Below are 21,924 nucleotides of genomic sequence, written 5' to 3'. Positions count from 1 at the left end.
TATAAGATATGTGTTATTATGTGGTGCACATGCATGGATTAAGGCTTACACGTGGCAGATGGATCATCAGGCGCAGAGGGAGTATGGATTGAGGAGAGTGGAGAGCAGAGAGGACGGGCCTTTCAAGTTTCGAGGCAGAGACTTGTTAGTGATCTATCCAGAGGGTGGTTTTTCACTTTCTAAGGGCGGAATTTTATGTAATCTTCTCTCCTTAAATTCGGGCCTAATTTATGTTGATATTGGACCTATTCGCATGGTTGTGGGACCCATCTAACCCGACCACCTCTAGGGCTCTAGGGTGGGTCAGAATTAAGAAATGGAGAAGGCTGGCTGTTTCTGAATTATGGGCAGATCCAAACCCGCATTTATCGGATGTGGATCCTAGAAACCATCTGACCCGAATCCATCAATGTAGAGTGCCAGGTCCATCAGTAAAGAAGTCCCTTGTAATCATCTAATGTTCATACTTCAAAGCCTCCCTCCATCCTATTGATCCTGTGTAACCCTAAAAAATACTCAGAAGTAGGATTGCACCTTTTATGGCCATTTTTTTTGGGCAGGGCTTATCCCAAATACTATTTAATATCACCTAACTATCGAATAACAGTAATAAACATATAACAATTAATTTTCTCATATTTCAAGATAAATCTCATTCAAAAGGTTTCTTCAATAAATGACCATAGTATCAAACAAGCTCCTTGTTATAAACTTTTATATGCATTATCTCTTTAGAGGATCGTCCTGGTCGTTGAGCACGAGCACGGCACCATTTTTTGTAAGGTGGTCCATTTCAGGTTACAGTAGGGTTCTTACGAAGCCTTAGGCCACACATGACACACATCATAGATAACTGTGCCAGCATCTAGGTTTTATGCTCTACATCTCCGTGATGCTGAATTGAATCTCTTGTCAAATGCCAATCTTTAAAACACCATACCTTAATCTGGAATCGGCTTCAGTCAGGCCAAATCCCGTTAGAGCAGCCTTTGCTTTCTTGCGTTGAGAATATTTCTGTATTTATGTATTTTATTTCATCGGCAGATATTTTCAATGTAAGATATCAAAAGAGAACGGAGTGGACACAGGTTTGCCCTGATTGAAGTCGATCTCCCTTAATCTTCTGGTTCGATACAAATGTTGAACGGAAACGGATCAAAGAAGCAGACACAAGTATTGAATTAGATGGTTCAACCTGCATAATCACATGAAATTAATTGCTTGATGCAGTGACAAATCAATTTTCTTTTGCCTGTTTTTGAGCCAAGTTAATTAAACCGAATGGACCCCATTTGCATCTTGCTGCTCTTGGACAGAAGGACTAGTGTTGAATTGGCTTCATCAAACATTATCGTTAGCGATGGCAGTTTCCACCTTATCCAGTTAAGTACTTTTCTTTGGTCTTTTGAATTAGGTTGGGTTTTGGGATTTTAAGATCTGTATAAGTATTAGTAGGATATGGCATTAGGTTAAATCTGACCTTCCCAATCGTATATTATTTGAAAGCATATAAACTTTATATATTAGGTGTTGAATTTAATAATATTTTGAATTTTATGTGAAGGATAATTAATAGTTTATGTGTTTTTTATATGTTTTACTCAAATAATTTAAAATTTTTATTATTTGTTTCTATTATTTTACTTATTTATTATTTATATATAAAAAGAAAAAATAAAAAAATTAGATGCGAATTCTAAACCCAACTCCCCCACCTTGAATGTGGGAAAAGTAGGATTGGGAAGGGATTTAGATTCTCAAAATTAAGTCCAACTCATTATAAATTTTGGGATGGATATGGATTAAGAGGATTAGGGAGATGGATAGGTTTAAATTTTACAAAACCTTCCCTGAACTCACGCTATTGACATCCCTAATTATTTGCTGTATGTATGTGAAACTTCTTTGCCTGTGCATGGATACTGCTTGTGGCATATAAAGAGCCAAGTTGCCAGGGAAGAAAATGAGAATGGGAATGTGGTGGATACAGCAGCAAAGTCAAGTCGGCAAAGTGACTTAAAAGTGGTGCTTGGTAGATCTCTATTTTCAAATTGTCTCAAAGAGGAAGAATATGGAATCCACTTCATCTCTAAGCTGGTCCAGTTATGTTAAATCAATTCATCAATTCTGTTTCATGTCAGTCCAGTCTCTTTCTTCATCCCAAAGTTAACTGGATTGGCTTGGCTATATCACCATGTTATTCAATTCAAAGGTTATTCTTTATCCATGAATGTATTATTAAACAAAGTTAGCAACACAAACTCATCATATGGTCTTCATTAAAATTAAAACATATGAATAAATGGAATTTGGGACGAATAACATCCACACTCTTGCATGGACCCCTCATTTTTTTCATTTTCTTTACTTTATTTCGCTATTTGTTCGTGATGGACTCTTTGTCTGCCACTTATTTGGCTAATACAAAGATGTTTCTTGATGCAGTTTTTTTGGAAGTACTAGCAAGTGTATACATGATTTGCATATGACAGACAAATAATAATGTGTCCAAATTTTTTTATGATCTTTTTTATATTTTTATATGCATGAAAATATTTTTTATTTATTACACATTTTTGTTTAATATGATAAATATATTATATTATATTGGAGATGTGTCCAAATATTTTTTTACAATTTTTAATATTTTATCTTCTTTTAACTTTTATATTCAATTATGACATATCAAAAATTGACACATTTAACCCAAGAGGTTGAGCTGTTGATCAGCCACCAAAACATACATATATATATTGGGAGGTCTTTATTGAGCTGTACTCTTAAAGATGGAATCTGAATTTTGATTGGGAGGATGGCCTCCATCCCATACATTAGTGCATACGGAGCCCTTTCATCAAGTAAAGGCCCATCGGCATCCGAATTGGCGTTCAATAAGCCCAGAATGCTTCAACGAAACGATCCGACCAATCTGACCCCCCAACTTAAGAGGTGTTTCAACAGTTTTCTTCAAAATGTGAACTTTGGTCTCATTCCTTAACTTATATCTATCTATCTATCTATCTATCTATCTATCTATATATATATATAAATATATATATATATATATATATATATATATATATATATATTCAAAATGTGAACTTTGGTCTCATTCCTTAACTTATATATATATATATATATATATATATATATGTATGTATGTATGTATGTATATATTTCATTTTCATTTTTTTATCTGTTTTAAATTTTATATTCTATTTTCATCATCAATAAAAAAATAATTATTGTTTATCTCACTTATTTTTTTTAATATGATTATTATAAAATATTACAGATGTATCCTATTGTGCATTATTTTTATTTTTATTTTTATTTACAAGTTGTTATTAAGCAATAACATCATGGGTCTATCCATTTCACCCATACCGTAGAATTGTTAATTTCTCATCTAGATGGAAAAACAGTTTCCATTTTAAATCATTTTTTTTTAAACATAGATTTTATATTGTTAAAAGTATTGAACATAGATCTAATAAATAAAATTTATTGGTGAGAAAAGATGTCTTGAATATAGGATCTAATCCGATTTGGAACTAGTGAAATTCAAAGAAAGAAGAAATTGACGCAGTTTAGAGTACCAAGCCCGAGGGGCTTGTTTAAGCCCATATAGTGAATTTTGTAGACGACAGACATGAGTTGGGTGCTGTGAGACAACGAACCCTAGGAGCTAAACCATGTAAACCTCCTCAAAAAGATCACCATGGAGGAATGCATTTTGTACGTCCAGTTGATGAATCAGCTAAGATCGAGAGACAAAAATGCTAAGAACAACTCGATTTGGCCACAAGGCGGGCCTTAAATCTGTCAATGGAGCCATCGGGTCTCCTTTTGATGCAAAAAACCCACTTGCACCTAATAATGTTTGAATGCGATTTAGGACCCACAAGTTCCTAGGTGCCATTGCAAAGGAGTGCATCGAATTCATCATGCATAGCAGCTCGCAACTGTGGATGATGATTAGCTTTAGTGAAGCAAGATGGTTCAGCCATTTGAAGAGGATAGCTATACTTATTAATATCTTAAATATAAGAATTAATAGGACAGAATTACATAAGATAAAATGTAGTACTTCAAATTACATTTTATGCTTATTTTAATTAAAAATAAAAGTTATACATCTCAATATATCATTTGTAATTTTGAGTTTTGATAATAGTATAGATGTAGATATAGATATGTATTCGTTCTTTGAGGAAAATATATTTGTGAACAAGATCTTCCTTGGAGACAGATGAGCCTCTCTGTTTTAGCGTTTTAATGATCTTTGCATCATTTGCTGAGGTTTATCAAGATATTTTATCCCAATGATAATGGTTATCATCTTCTATGTTAGTCTGATTTTTTTTTTTTTACTTGCTACTTGTTTGTATTGCCTTAATTATAACCTGAGCATCACGTATATAGAATGTATTTTTTGCTTAAAAATCCTAAAATGATATGCCCAACTCGGCCATGGTACCTTCTGACTTCTTTTCATAGAAAATCAAGGCATCGTTCTCTGGACCACCGACCATGTTTCCCTCCTCCTGGGGTCTCCACTTTTAGGTTCTTATGGCTAATTTTGAGGCACGTTTAGGTTTTTTGTTGAAGAATGAAGACTTTGGACCAGGTTTATTATGTTTCTATTCAAATTTCAACCAACCCACCTTGCCGTGCAATGCTGATTATTAGGACGCATGCCATCAACATTGTCAACAGAAGTATTCATATTCATATATTAATAATTTAAAATGGAATTATCAGTGGAATTTTGGGAAAATAGATTTGAATTTACTTCCTTTGAAATTCACAAAAAAAAATCTATTTTGATTTTTCCTACCATTCAGAATTAGGGCAAGTGAGTCGTAAAAAACATGCCAACTCAAATGGAGGTCATGCCATTTCTTTTCAGTACCAGAGGTTCTGAAGTACTGAAACAGGTTTCTGTTTGGTTGGACACAAAATTAAACGAAGAAAATGGAATTATAAGGGGTTTGGCTGAATGTAAATAGTCACTGAAAACAGTTATTTTTCAAAAATTGGAAAACAGTTGTAGGAAAATGACATACCTAGACCGGTCGATCTTTCATAAGTCGTTTTCCAAAAATAAGGCCCCAGTCCTCTGTATGCATATCACATCCATATGACAGTCATATATTTCTCGACCACTCAGATTTGCTTTTCCCAACACAGAAAAATTAGGAGAATATTAATCTTTTTCCTATTGTATATCGTCTGCCAAGGATTTCATTCGTTTTCCTTGGCTTTACCACAAAAACCGGATGAGGGTTGTTTTCTACTCAACTTGAGAATTGAGATATTAATTTAATGATTTAGTTTAGATCTATTTGTAGGGTCAAACTCTTTTAGTCCTACCTGATCCCCAGTCCCCACAAAAACCGGTAAGGCTGGATCTCTAGTGAAGGAGACAGCACATTAATTTAATGGTTTAGATCTATTAGTATGGTCCTACCATTCTATTCCCACCTCCTTCAACCCCCAAAACAAGACCCGGAAATCCTGTTGAGTAGGCACTTTCGGGCCATTTTGGATCAGACCATCTTTCGGGTTGGGTTAGGATTGACTCATGGTGGGTCAATGATTTAACCATGGTTTTTAAACCGGACCAGACTGGATATTCAGACCAGACTGGATTTTTCTCCAAAACTGTTGATTTTGGTCAACGAACCACTGAATTGGACGGTTAATCGTTTAAATGGTTTTGACCCTTTTTTTTATTTTTCTGTCAGAACGGGCTGAGTATTCGATTCAAACGATCAGACCCTTTGACCCGATAACCAAACCCCTGACCGATTCGGTCACCAGGTCAGTTTTAAAAGCCATAGATTCAACAACTGACCAAATTAACCATCTGATTCAAATGATTTGAATGGTTAAATCATCCGGATCAACACTGGTTTGAAAACATTGCTTTTGAAAACAGATGAACAGACTCCATGACCCAATCTGATGTGGATTCTTTTTGGGTTTGGTTGGGTCAGACTGCCTTATAATTTGGGTCAATAGATAGGGGACCCTAACCCGCTTTTTCGGGTTGGGTCAACTTTCTGCCAGGTTAATTTATAGCATTATTTATCAAAATGAAGTTATAGAGATTTGAGTGTAACACAAGAAATAATATGAACCTTCAATTTATCATGTGGTGTATGCCTTCACGGCTTTTGACGATCAGGAGGACCCCATGTGATGCAAATCAAGCTCTGATTGAAGATTATGCACCAATAGAGTCCATATATATACTAACTAGTCAGGACTTATTCGGACCACAATCCAAATTGATACCCAAGTGAAAGTGGCTAATCTCATATAAAGGGTAGTTTTTATAATTTGGTCTGATTTCCAATCCCTAACCTTAAAGTATATGATTTATTTATTTATTTATTTTTGTTTTTTTCTTTCACTTCGAAGAAACGGTGCCTTGGAATATATAAATCAATTTCCAACTTAAATTAATGGTTCTTTAATTTTTAAAAAGTATCACAAAAATACAATTGGGTCGGTATCAAGTTGAACCCTATAGGCTGGGGCAGGTTAAAAAAATACATAATATTGAGTCGGGTTGGATTGGGTTTGAGTTGAATCAAGGGAGAGTCAGGTTTGGATTGAATCAAACTCATACCAACCCGCCAAACCCTATAGGGTTCGACCTAATACCAACCCAACCGTGTCATAGTCTTTCAATTGTATTTTTTGTGACACATTTTGAAAACTCGAGCCATTGGTTTTAATTTGAAATTGGTTTATGGGTTATTGGGTTGATATCTTTATTCTCCTATACTTTATTTTTATTATGTGTAGACATTTTTTAGATGAAATGAAGTAGAAAGAGTGCTATAGACATTTTTGAATTATTTTTTTTTTTATTTTTATAATTTTAAAATATGAATTAAATGGATGAAAATTATATCTTGTATAGGTTTATTACTAATAATAATTAATAATTATGCTACCTAATTAAGTTAATTAGGATTGTTTAACCACATAAATAAGCTATCTAATTAAATAAGTAAACTTCTCAAAATTTTTGTATTTATAACTATTGTATAACATATGTAGCCATATTGGAATCAAACTAATGGACCCATATGTAGTATATGTCTAAACTCAAAAATCACCTATATCTAGGGGTGCAACTTGGGCGAGCTCAGCCTAATGTTAGATTGACTTGGCCTACAAATTTATATGGGTTGGATTTGGATTTATGGTTCTTCGGTTGGGCATGGGGTTTCTTAATTTTTGGGGTCGGGCCCAGGCTTAGCCCTTGGGCAATGTGAACCCAGCCCGACCTTATCCCAACTCGAGCCTAGTTGAACCATACACATAAGTAAATGCACATTTAGTGTGTACTTATTGACTAATCCAAAACCAATGGCCCAAGCCCAAGCCCAACCCTAGTGCATTAAATTTTAGTGCAAGGTGGATTCAAGTTGAATAGATCTTGCTTGACCTCGAACTCGGACCTTAAGCCCAATTCTAAGGGTTAGGCCTGGGTTGAGCTTAATTACTGTTATTTTAATTATTGTGAAATTATTTTACCTAATTAAGTAAATAAGTGTGAAATTATTTAATTACTATGATATTTGATTTAAATAATTTAGTATTTTAATTAATTATTTTACTTAACAAAATTATAGTAAATTCATTAATTTAATAGTAATTTACTATCAAATTACTAATATTTTACTTAAGTAATTCATTTGTAATTTACTATTAAATTCCTTTTTCAAATAGTTTAGTAACTAATTTAAGTAACATTATTACATAAATTATGGTACTTTTTAATAATAATTACCATAACTATTATTTATATTTGTTCTGCTTTGGTAAAGGGAAGAAAAGCGAAAGAAAAAGAGAAAAAGAAGTAAAGGAAGAAAGTAGGGAAAGATAGAGAAGAGAAAGAGAATAAAAGAGGGAAGATAAGCAAGGAGAAATCGAACTCAACCCTCGTTACTGTCGACCAAACTTGTATTAACATTTCACTGATTGCTGAAATGAGAACAATGCCTTTAGATAAGTTACAACAAATATAAGAGAGAAAATAACAAGGAAAAGACAAGAATGCCCCTATGTTTGTTACAAATATAATCCATCCTTAAGTGACCCAAACTTTTAGTAAAAATATCACTACTTGGTCTTCAAATTTAACATAAGGAGTAACAATATCTTCACTTGTTACTTTCTCTCTCACAAAATGGCAATCAACTTCAATGTATTTATTCCTTTTATGAAACACTTGATTTGAGGCAATATGTGCTACAACTTGGTTGTCACAACACAATTTAATGGATTGACAAATTGTGATATACATCTCCTAAAGAATATGTGCTACAACTTGGTTGTCACAACACTTGATTTGAGGCAATATGTGCTACAACTTGGTTATCACAACACAATTTAATGAATTGACAAATTGTGATATACATCTCCTAAAGAATATGTTTCAACCAAACCAATTCACAAGTAGCATGGGCCATTGCCCTGTATTCAATTTAATCACTACTCTTAGCAACTTCACTCTAATTCTTGATCATATAGGTGATAAGATTTTTGCACAAAAAAGTATAATAACCTATAGTAGACTTTTTTTTTTTTTGCATTGAAGACCCTACCCAAACTACATCTAAATACCCTACTAGAGACATATCTCCCCTTTTCTTATACAATAGCTCCCAACAGGGAGTAGTACTCTTCAGATACTTCAACACCCACATAACACTATTATAATGAGCAGTTAAAGGATTCTGCATGAATTGACTATTAGTGATCTTCACATTGGGATCCGTAGGAGTTTCAATTAACTTAAATCCCAACAACCCAGTTGGTTCAATATATCCAAAACATACTTTTCACTGGGGCAAAGTGATTCTCCACTTTAATCGAGCTACCTCAACTCCAAGAAAGTACTTAAGGTTCCTAAATCTTTATTTTGAAAGTAATATTGTAGGAACTGTTTCAACTCATTAATTCCATAAGTACCATTGTTATTGAGAATAATACCATCAACATACACTACCAAAATGATTTTCCTAGATGAAGAATCATTGCTAAATATAGAATGATCATCACTACATTGTTTCAAGGGTGAATAAGGAATATGAGAAATCAGATGGAATCAAGAAAGAGTAGGCTGCAGTGGGTATTGCTCTAATGGATGGCCCTGATGGGACAACATAGAGACCAAGTGTGCCAATATCACTGCAAGAGCATCAAGTTTCTAGTTGAATGGCTTCTAGGGCTAAGATTATCATGTCGTACTGGTATAAATCTGATATCTGGTTTGGATTTCAATTTTGTAAGCTTTGAAATGTTGCTTCAGTGTAATATATTATTTATCATATAGTATTTTTTTCAATTAATTGTGAGTTAGTGGGCATAGGATGCAAGGGGGAAAACTCTGAAGCTTCAGATATAAAGATGTTAATTCATTTGGCCATATTATATTGAGGACTGTGATTGTATAGTTAATTTTTCCGAATTTAGAGGATTTGACTATGATTCCTTGTCTTCTAGGTAGTTTTGTTCATGCAGAAATTCAAGGATTCAATCCAAAACCCTAGGACTGCGGCACAACATAATCAATTTAGTAACTTATCTCTTCCACAATCCACGTTCATTCACTAGAGGTTGGTGTTTAGTTGATAGGTTGCGTTATTTCAATAGTTTGATATATAGGTCCATATTATTCTAAATCTTTATTTGCAGTGGTTTGATATTATCAATTTCCACCTCTTATACTTCAAAGAAATTGGTTTTAGTCTTTTAGATACTATTGGCATGATATTATTATTGGTTTGACATTTTTATCAAGTATTTCCTGTTTGCTATTGATACAATGATAGCTTCTAATAAACAACACGGAACAACACCATTTTATTGTAACCTTTTATTAACATTTCAAAGCATAAACTCATCAATGTTTTAATTGGATTTGTGTAGTTAATAGAAATAGTTACTTTAGGATTTAATAGAACTTTCCGATTAAGGTTTGTCATTGGACAGGTCATGCTAGTATATATGAATGAATGGTACAGGTTTGGTAGAATTTACCAGTTCTTAAACTCTTTGAATTGATGGATTGAATAGATTCAGCTAACTAGCTCTTAAACTATTTGAACCAGTGCATCAGTAAATGGTGTTTCCAGACCACTTGAAAGGAAATTTTCCTTTTGTTTGTTGGCCTTTGAATCAGCCTATTCAACTGTAGGTTCTATTCTGAAACTGTAGAGTTAATGATCCACATAAGTTGAACAACATCTAATTAAACTTCACAAATTTGTAGGCCCCACATCTAGATTGTTTTTTTGGCTGCATATCTTAATGAGAATTGGATCTGATTTGTATAAGTTTAGACTGGATTTGGTCCAGTTTATTTGTAAATGGACAGCAAATCCAATCCAGTCCAATTGGCAGCCCTGTCTAAGCTAGATTGCATTTGTTGTTTTCTATTCTTTCATCTATATACTTTTTTATTAAAGATCAAGGGACAATGCTCTTTTATGAATGGGATGTGCCTAAATCGCTCTCCATGAAAATTAATTTCAAGGAAAATGGAGAAAAGCAATGGGCATATGACCTATGATGGTTCTTACAAATACAAGGTATGCTAACCTCACTACTATTTATCCTTTCCTTACTTGAGCAGTACGATGAATGTTTCAGTTTGATGCATATGGCCATTAAACTCAGATCAAATCTGGGTCATCCTAGATCCAACTCCATACCAATACGAAAATATCCTCTAAGTTACTATTAATTGGATTTATCAGGTTTGGCCCAATAATACCTAATTATAATTGATAGCCTTTAGCTAACAATTCTTTTGATTTTTTTACTAGGGATGATTGCTTCCCCTTATTCAGTTTGTAAATTTTATAGAAATCATATCAAAGAATATACCAAGTTATAAAAAAGAGGCAGAGTTTGCATTAACGGTTTTGATGGAAATACCTTCACAATATAAAACAATGATGAGACTTGATGCTTGATTCATGTAAATTTAATTTTTGTATACATATAACTTTAATTTGTATTCAAGTTGCAAGAAGAAAGGTCACTTGATGCTTGATTCATTTTGTTTTGTTTTTTGACTTATATGTTATCTTTTGAAGGAATGGGACATGCTCCAAGTATTCCATCACAAGATAGCTACATGTAAAGTTGGAGCACTTTAAGATATGAAATCAACCTCTCATGAGTTATTCATTATTTTCAACCAATTTTGTTACCATGGTTACTTACCGCAAGACACAACTTTAGATATGTGGGTGGATACATTGGACCAAATTTCTGTATTATTATAGCAATTTGGAAATTGTAATATATTTTTAACACATTTGTATATAAATATAGTAAGTAACAAGTGTTTGATTATTGTTAATTCAACAACAGTTCATAATAATTGTTGCCATAAATATTTATAAGAAACAATTGTTTCATTGTTGCTAATTTACAATTGGCAACAATTAACTTGATCATTGTATAAGGAGCTTTGGGGCAATAATTGTTTAATTATTGTCCATTCAACAACAGTTTATATAGGTTGTTGCCTAAGATGATTGTTAGATACAACTCTTCAGCTGGTTGTTAATTGTACTGTTAGGCAACAAGTAATCGATTGTTGTTACAAAATTATATGGATAACAGTTTTTTATGCATTGTTGTTAAAACAATTTGTTTGGCGATGGTTACAAATGGTTGTTGTAAAATACTACTTTTGCAAGCAATTGGCCCGACTATTGTGAAGAAACATATTTCACAACACTTGATTGTTGTAAAACACTTTTAACAACGATTTCGCTAGCAACAACTCGTTCAGTTGTAAGTAAAAGATTTAACAACAGTTTTTCCTATATCGGAAACAATTTTTTACTACTGCCAAGTGTCATTTTTCTTATAATGAACGGAATCTCAATCCTTACCATAAGGCCTCGTCCACTCTTCAATAAATTACTTACTCATGTTTCTTTATTTCCCATGTAAATAAGACAATGACCATTTTATCCATAAAAATCCATTATTAAAATTGGCATTTTTGTTCCACCCAAGTGTTGAAAACTTCCCCATGTGGGAAAGTTATTTACCCACCTGGGAGAGTAATTGATACACTGAAAATAATTTTTCTCTAGTCTCTACATAAATCTAAAAAAAGAGCATAGGATTCTTGGTCAATAGGATTGTGAATCATATGAGCAACTTCCCTCCTCTAAAAAGTCCAAAAAATAAATGCACCCTAATATCTAATGACCCACTAGACTCTTTACAACTTTGGAACAGTTTCAATTGTTCAGCTAGATGGCTTTGAATACATTCAATTTTCAAATTCAGCGATCAAAAAGAAAAGAAGTAGCTAGGGCCTCATAATGTAGGTAATGATAAACGGGAATGGTGGTTGGTCCCTGCGTTAGGTGAGAATGAGGGAGACAAGGAGAGGGAAAGGGAAGAAGACACAAGAAAAGCTTTTGGTTTTCCCAATTCCCTCCAAAATTTTTATTTTTTTTAATTAAAAAATAAAACAATTTAACTAACGTCTTTAAGTTAAGTCACCGTTAAGGGATATGTCGTGGCATCAATCTGTTCACTCTAGGCAGGAAATTCCTGCTGAGAATGGGATGCCAAAGATTTCTCGTTTGGAAAAAAGAGAAGTCATTTGATGTGGACTGCTTTACTTTATATCTATAGTATAGATATTAATAAAGTATTTTTTTTTAATAAGTTCAGAAGGGGTTACACAAGACAGGGGGTAGCACGTGCCCAAAAGATGGCTAAAACAAGAAACAAATATAGTCAACAACGTGGTTCCCTTCACGGAAAACATGACTATACACTAGGCCCTTTTGAAAATGATTGTTCAGCTCCCAACATCCTTGAATAATGTTGCTTAGTCTCCATGGAGGGATGAGAAGATGTTGCGGATAGGAAATCACTAGCTTTGAGTCACCTTCAATAATAATTTCCCATGCAGCCATGCTAAGTTGATGGTTGTACACTCAACGAAGTAAGATTTAAGATCAACAACCACTCCAAGATGATTCCTTGGAATGCATGCTACCAAGCACACCTCACCCTCAATACATGAGGCATCGAAGTTTATTTTAATTACACCAAACTTAGCGGGTGCCATGAAATTAGATTTCTAGACTTGCTGGAATTTTTGTTTTCTTTTCCCTTGGGATAGATTAAATTTTCTAAATAGGCCTCATTAGACCTTTTTAAGACCACATGAGGATCAAATAAGTTATTGAGCGTCCTTTTTTATTTTTATTTCTGTTCTTCCAAAGGTGACAAAGAATAAATACACATTTTTCCTTAAAGTGCTCTTCTCCCGAGTTATACACAACAGCCATTGACATTCGAAACTCCACTTCTAAGTAAAATTTTCCATGGGAACCTATCGTTTAAGAGGAGAAATAAAAAAGACTTTTAATTTTTGGGGGCAATTGATTCTCGAGACATTTGTATGAAAAAATTTCACTTTAATACCTTGAACATTGAAGGTAGTGTCAAGTTAGTATCTGAACTTTCAAACGTCACTGTAGTACCTAAACTTTCAAAAGATGTCAAGTTGGCCCCTTCCATTAACCGATTGACTGTCAGCTATCTGTTGAAAATGTCAAAACTACCCTTCAAAAGAAGACATTGTTCCCTGTGCTCTACCTTGAGACTGAACCAGTTGAGGTGTTTGAAATTTTAGACTAATGAAGTTATTATCTTTTACCTTTAGATCTGAAACAAATTCTTCTGTAGTTATTTCTTTGCTTTTATTTATTGTTTCCTTCTATCATATTTCAAGTTTTTTCTCTCTTTTTCTTTGAAAATAATCAGTTCAGTCTCAAGATAGAAGACAATGAATATAGTGTCTTCTTTTGAAGGGTAGTTTAGACATTTTCAATAGATAACTGACAGTCAGTCGGTTAATGGCAAAGACTAATTTGACACTTTTTGAAAGTTTACGTAATGCAGTGACATATTTGAAAGTTTAGGTACTAACTTGACACTACCCCCAATGTTCAAAGTACTAAAGTGGAATTTTCCCTTCCAATTAAAATTACCTCCCCAGTCAGTCCCACTACATTTTCAAATATTCTAAACAAGCTTTGTTACCGTATCATGCATATATAGATTTTCCCTATTGAAAATGCCTTCATGACTAGTTCAATCTACGACTTCATTTTGGATCATAAACTCATTTTTCATCTTCTTTGAAAAATAAACGTGAAACAATTCATTCCACTTGATTCCCAAACATCAGATGAGGCTTCCGTCCGATTGAAAGGGAGATGGATCTATGAGCATTTAAAAGTACAGTTGGGGGTGGGGGCAAAGATGCTAGAACAAGGAAGTTTATCAAAACCTCAAGCAATAGTTTAGGACCAACTAAGAGTGTCAATGGACCAGTTTTGGATTGGACCCCATTCAATCTAAAATCAATTTGGACGGATTGGATGGACCAATAAAACATATTGGATTGGACCAGTCTGGTCCAAAATATTTATTAGATTGGATTGGATCTGGTCTGTCTATAAAAAAACTATATTGGATTGGGTTGGATTAAACCAATATCTGGTCCATTTATATAAGATAAGAATATGTGTGTCAATGAACTGAGTTTGAGTTGAAACCAATCTAAATCAAAATGAATTTGAAGAGATTGAACGGTCCAGACATTGAATTGAACTGGTCCAAATTAGTCCACAACATTCATTGGATTGAATTAGACCTGGTCCATTTATAATGGACTCACATTGGACTGGATAGGATTGGACCAAATCCAGTCCAATTGACACCCCTAGGACCAACCGAACTAGGCAACTACCAGGAACTTTCAGTAGGGCTGATTTAGCCAAAAGCAAGGGGTTAATTCTTTATTTTTTTATAATGGTGGAACATTGGAATTATGGCAGGGAGAAATTCAAATTTGGGTGGTTCGGAGGAGAAAACTAGAGACATGGCCCATTGGGCATTTGGGCAACATTGTGGGATTCACGAGCACATGGTCCATATGTACGGTAGCATTACAAGATGAAAGCAAGATCATTATGTGAGTTGTGAAAGACCAGTAACAACTGGGCCATAAAAAAACCCCTAGTAGATGTAATGGGCTTCTGCTTTACTATTTGGGCCTGAGATGGAGAAGTGGTACCGCTAAGCACTACACCATTATATATACATCCCTTGCTTCATGCCCACCAGTCACACAACTTTGTTGGTGAATGCCAATGGTGAACCTGGGCCTACTCATAGATCCACTATTACACTATATATTTAATTTTAAGGAAATTTTTCGATTAATATCCTGTACTTTGGGATTAGTGCTACTTTTGTCTCTGAACATTAAAAATGCATCAATTTAATATCCAAACTTTCAAAACATGACATTTCAATACCTGTTGTTAACAAATTATTAACCATCTATTAAGTGGCATTTAAAAAAGATGCAAATGTCCTTCGAATGTCATCTAATTTTCTTTATCAATCATCCAAACATTGACAAAAAATTAGTGGTCTCAAATCCTTGCCTCTTCTAGGATGGGGTCACTAGAATGCCCACTCAAACATGACCCCAACTTTTTTGAATGAAAAAGGCAAAGATTTGGAACTGTTAAATTTTTGTCAATGTTTGGATGGTTGATAAAGAAAATTAGATGACAATCGAAGGGCATTTGTGTCTTTTTCAAATACCACTTAACGGTTGATTAACAGCTAATTAACAAGAGGTCATTGTCATGTTATAAAATTTTAGGCACTACTGAGCGGCAGCATTATAAAGTTTGGGGACCAAAGTGGCATTAGGCCCAAAGTACAGGGTACTAATGGGAATTTTCCATATAAAACAAATCGGTACTGGACTGGATCCGCAACAAAATGAGGCTTATCAATAAATAACAAGTTGACTCAGTTAATTAATTTTTATAAAACCGATATACAATACACCCTTGGTCTTCAAAGTTTAACATGAGATCGGTATCTAAAGCCGGGCTTCCACCTTGCCGGAATTACATTGATCGCACTACTGTTTTGCCGGATTCAACTGCCCTCTTAAGTCTGAGAGAGAAAGGAGCTCCCAATTCAGAGCCAGAGTTGAGCTTCCACACCGCACCCCCCAACTGCTGCATGGAAAGCCATTTATCCGATTCTGTTGCCTCTCCTAGTCCACCATCTCCATTTTCGAATTCAACTACAACAGCGAAATAGAAAGGAGTGGATCCAGAGTCGACGTGGAAGGCCAAAGTTACCCCTGGATAGATAGTTGCATTGCACTCTGTTACATAACAATATCACTATTAGTATATATAGTAACATATTAAGAAGATGATTTGCCCTGTTAAATTGAACTGAACCAAATCAATTAGCTTCATTCTGTGATAATTGTTTTTATGTGAGAATACATGTACACCTTTGATACTGGATCTTCAAAGACCCAGCATTACGTGGTTGATCACTTTGGCCTGGATTCGCCATGGTTCCAAATGCAGTGCCGCTCATATCAAAATGAACCGGATCTGAGAGACAAGGGCCTCCGGGGCACTCGTCGGTAATCGTTACAGTTACCGGATTCCTTGAATATGCCGCATTTCCGTACACTTTACCTGTTCTTAAACACAAAACAGTAGACACATGCATTTGCTTCAGTAACGCCCCATATATAATAGTAGTACGCATCTAAATGAAACAGCAAGCTTAGATGAAAATATTTTCTAGCTTCATTCAGATCAAAACCCATGCAGTCGAACAGTTGAAAGTATAGTACTATTGCACTCGTTATAACGTGGATGTAGTGCAACTATTCACCACCTGATAACATTCTCCGCAGCCTTTGCCCGACTTAAATAGAGAAGGGCCTCCAGTTGATACCAAGGAGGAAAAAGGAGCTTGCTCAACTGCATTTCCATATCCACAAGCTCCACCTGCGCAAAGTAAGTTAATAAACACTAAGTATACTATAGAAAACATCTCTCTCTCTCTCCACACTTGATCCAAGTCAGTTATAACCTATATATATATATATATATATATATATATATATATATATATATATATAATAAATTGCATCATCGCATTACTCTCTCATCCGATACCATTTACGTATTTCATCGTATTCTTCTCCTCCTTCTGCATATCTCATCGCATTCTTCTACAAATTTCTCATCTTTTTCGTTGATCCTACTCTACACCATCATTCCATGGCTCTGTCAATGACGACCGCAGAAGAAAACTCTAGCTCGCTGCGCATAAACAATTCTACAGACATCAAGTTGGATACAATGAGTTCACCATATTATCTCCATCCGTCTAACAATTCAGGACTGATTATTGTGTCGAATCAACTCACTGGAGATAACCTCCACACCAGGAAGCGTGCGATGAAGATTGCACTCCGTGCAAAGAACAAATATAAGTTTGTTGACGGTTCTTTACCACAACCACCATTGTCTTCACCAGAAGAAGAGATCTGGAGTAAATGTAATTCCATGGTCGGCTCCTGGATTCTTATTTCATTGAAAAAGGAGATCCATCACAGTGACATTCATTGAATCTACAGTAGAAATATGGTCAAGGTGACACATCCCATGTATCTATCAGCTTGAACAAGATCTTGCGTTACTCCGATAAGGAGATATCAATATTGCTGCATATTTTACTTGTCTGAAAATTCTATGGGATGAACTTGACACTCACAGATGTACCTGAATGTACCTGCAGTGCAATTAAATTCGTCCTTGCTGATCAAGAACGGAAAAAGATCCATCAATTCCTCATGGGACTCCAAGATCCTTTCAATATGATCCATTCACAGATTCTTGGACCTGATCCTATGCCACCACTCAATCGAATCTATGTGTTAATTATACATGAAGAACACCATCAATTAATTGTCTCCTTGCGGAGTCCATTCCATCTTGATGCCACGGCTTGCCACATTGCCTCCAACCCACCTGGTCGTCCATCGGGTCAGAACAGACCCTATTGTGATCATTGTAAACGTCCAGGCCACACAAGAGATAAATCCTATGAGCTCATTGGGTATCCCCTGGTTGGACCCGTCCAACTACTGGTTCTAACAAAAATACACATCCTCCAACTAGATCTGATAAGGCTTGACAGTTGGATTTGATAAAATCAATCAAAATTCCCCTGTTATTGGACTCTCACTGTAGTAGTATAATCAACTAATCTCTCTTCTCAACAAACACTCCATAGAGACTTCAACCAATCTCTCCAGTAAGACCATTCCCGTTGAATGGATTCTTGATAGTGGTGCATCTGATTACATTATATCAAATATATCCCTATTTTCTTACTACTCGCCAATGTCTACTCCAAAACGGGTACATCTACCCAATGCTACTACTGTTTTTGTCTCACACCATGGCACAGTCTCGCTGACTCCTGGTTTCTACATTAGTGATGTACTGTATGTCCCTACTTTCATTTGTAATCTTCTTTCAGACAGCAAACCCACCCAACAATCTCGGTGTATTGTATCTTTCTTTGCCACTCACTATGTCATACAAGACCATGTCTTGAAGACCACGATTGAAACAGGTGAACTTCAAGATAGCCTCTACTACGTCCGTTTCTTTTCTCCCATATCTACTCATCTCACCAGTTCTACATCATCATATGAATTGTGGCATAGGCACCTTGGCCATGCCTCTAGATCTCGCTTATCCATACTCCCCGGGATTGCCCTCTCACCACCTAATGCGTGTTGTGATGCTTGTCAACGTGCTAAATAGACATGGGCTCCATTTCCACTCAGCCATATTAGTAGTACTTCTCCATTCCAATTGTTACATTGTGATATATGGGGTGGTTACAAAACCCATTCGCATACCAATGCACATTTTTCTCTCACTGTAGTAGATGATTTTACAAGATGTACATGGATATTTCTAATGAAACATAAATCTGAGGTTTACCATTTCCTCACCAATTTATGTATAACGGCTAAAACACAATACAAGTGTTCAGTTCAATAGGTTCAGTCTGACAACGGCCTTGAATTCCTATACGGGCCCTTACAAAGTCTCTTTCAACAAAAAGGTATTATTCACCAGCAATCATGTGTACATACACCACAACAAAATGGTGTTGCCGAACACAAGCACCGACACTTATTGGAGGTTGCACGTGCTCTTCATCATCAAGCAAATCTCCCAGTTTTCTTTGGGGTGAATGTTTTCTTACTACAACATATCTTATCAACATTGTGCCCATGCCAAAGTTGGGTGGCAAGTCTTCGTATGAGAAGCTTCATCTTTCCCACCCAATTATAACCATCTTTGAGTATTTGGGTGCCTTTTCTATCCACAAATATGGTCAATTCCTCATGACAAATTTGCAATCTACTCTACATGATGTGTGTTCATTGATTATCCATATGGTCAAAAAGGGTATAGGGTGTTTAGCCTAGACACAAAATAGATATTCACTACTCGAGACATATCCTTTTATGAAATTGAGTTCCCGTTTACAACTATTTCAACCACCAGGCCCACTAAAATGTTCATTCCATTGGCCCAACTAGATGATGGGTGTGTATTTATTCCATGCAACAATGAGCCTCTCAATGAGTCTCATGGTCGCAATAGTGTTGCTTCTAATGACAATTATAATCATGCGGCTACAAGTCTCATAATCAGTCCTGCTGCAAATAGCGGACCCAACCTTGAACCACAAAATGAGCCTAATTCTATCCATGATATTTCACACCAATCTAAAACTGTTATTTCCCGTCCCACTCACTATTGCCAGCTTCCATCTCACCTACATGATTTTGTATGTGATCTTCCCACCTCCCTCACAAACCACCATACTTTATGGTGAACAGGATCTTGTGTTACTATCAGGTTGAACAGGATCTTGCGTTACTCCAATAAGGAGATCTCTCTATTGCTGCATATTTTACTTGTTTGAAAATCCTGTGGGATGAACTTGACACTCACAAATCTACCTGAATGTACCTGCAGTGCGATGAAATTCTTCCTTGTTGATCAAGAACGGAAAAAGATCCATCAATTCCTCATGGGACTCCAAGATCCTTTCAATATGATCCGTTCATAGATTCTTGGACTTGATCCTATGCCACCACTGAATCGAGTCTGTGCGTTGATTATACATGAAGAACACCATCAATTAACTGTCTCCTTGTGGAGTCCATTCCATCTTGATGCCATGGCTTGCCACATTGCCTCCAACCAACCTAGTCGTCCATCGGGTCAGAACAGACCCTATTGTGATCATTGTAAACGTACAAGCCACACAAGAGATAAATGCTATGAGCTCATTGGGTATCCCCCTGGTTGGACCCATCGAACTACTGGTTCTAACAAAAATACACGTCCTCCAACTAGATCTGATAAGGCAATTTCCTACAATGTGACTGTTGGATTTGATAAAATCAATCAAAATTCCCTTGTTATTGGACTCTCACTGTAGTAGTATAATCAACTAATCTCTCTTCTCAGCAAAGACTCCATAGAGACTTCAACCAATCTCTCCAGTAAGACCATCCCCATTGAATGGATTCTTGATAGTGGTGCATCTTATTAGATTATATCAAATATATCCCTATTTTCTTACTACTCGCCAATATCTACTCCAAAACTGGTACATCTACCCAATGGTGCTACTGTTTTTGTCTCACACCATGGCACAGTCTCGCTGACTCCTGGTTTCTCCATTAGTGATGTATTGTATGTCCTTACTTTCATTTGTAATCTTCTTTCAAACAACAAACTAACCCAACAATCTCGGTGTATTGTATCTTTCTTTGCCACTCACTATGTCATACAAGACCACGATTGGAACAGGTGAACTTCAAGACGTCCTCTACTACATCCGCTTCTTTTCTCCCATATCTACTCATCTCACCAGTTCTACATCATCATATGAATTGTGGCATAGGAACCTTGGCCATGCCTCTAGATCTCGCTTATCCATACTCCCTGGGATTGCCCTCTCACCACCTGATGCGTGTTGTGATGCTTGTCAACGTGCTAAATAGACATGGGTTCTATTTCCAATCAGTCATATTAGTAGTACTTCTCCATTCCAATTGTTACATAATGATATATGGGGCGGTTACAAAACCCATTCGCATACCAATGCACATTTTTCTCTCATTGTAGTAGATGATTTTACAAGATGTACATGGACATTTCTAATGAAACATAAATCTAAGGTTTACCATTTCCTCACCAATTTATGTATAACGGTTGAAACACATTACAAGTGTTCAGTTCAATAGGTTCAGTCTGACAACGGCCTTGAATTCCTATATGGGCCCTTACAAAGTTTCTTTCAACAAAAGGGTATTATTCACCAACTGTCGTGTGTAGATACACCACAACAAAATGGTGTTGCCGAACACAAGCACCGACACTTATTGGAGGTTGCACATGCTCTTCATCATCAAGCAAATCTCCCAGTTTTCTTTGGGGTGAATGTTTTCTTACTACAACATATCTTATCAACATTATGCCCATGCCAAAGTTGGGTGGCAAGTCCTCGTATGAGAAGCTTCATCTTTGCCCACCCAATTATAACCATCTTTGAGTATTTGGGTGCCTTTTCTATGCACAAATATGGCCAATTCCTCATGACAAATGTGCAATCTGCTCTACATGATGTGTGTTCATTGATTATCCATATGGTCAAAAAGGGTATAGGGTGTTCAGCCTAGACACAAAATAGATATTCACTACTCAAGATGTATCCTTTTATGAAATTGAGTTCCCGTTTACAACTGTTTCAACCACCAGGCCCACTGAAATGGTCATTCTATTGGCCCAACTAGATGATGGGTGTGGTCTTATTCCATGCAACAATGAGCCTCTCAATGAGTCTCATGGTCGCAATAGTGTTGCTTCTAATGACAATTATAATCATGCGGCTACAAGT

General features: G+C 35.7%; 1 pseudogene; it reads right to left on the bottom strand.

Annotated features, from left to right (window-relative positions):
- Positions 1-15,960: 15,960 nt before the first annotated feature.
- On the bottom strand, positions 15,961-17,809 carry LOC148848520 (expansin-B15-like; annotated as a pseudogene).
- Positions 17,810-21,924: the final 4,115 nt, after the last annotated feature.

This window comes from Nelumbo lutea, chromosome 6, assembly GCF_056320005.1.
Source record: "Nelumbo lutea isolate HS-2025 chromosome 6, American lotus-T2T, whole genome shotgun sequence".
In the NCBI taxonomy this organism is placed as follows: domain Eukaryota; kingdom Viridiplantae; phylum Streptophyta; class Magnoliopsida; order Proteales; family Nelumbonaceae; genus Nelumbo; species Nelumbo lutea.
The sequence above is the reverse complement of the archived record's forward strand: the minus strand, read 5'-3'. Positions and strand labels throughout refer to the sequence as shown.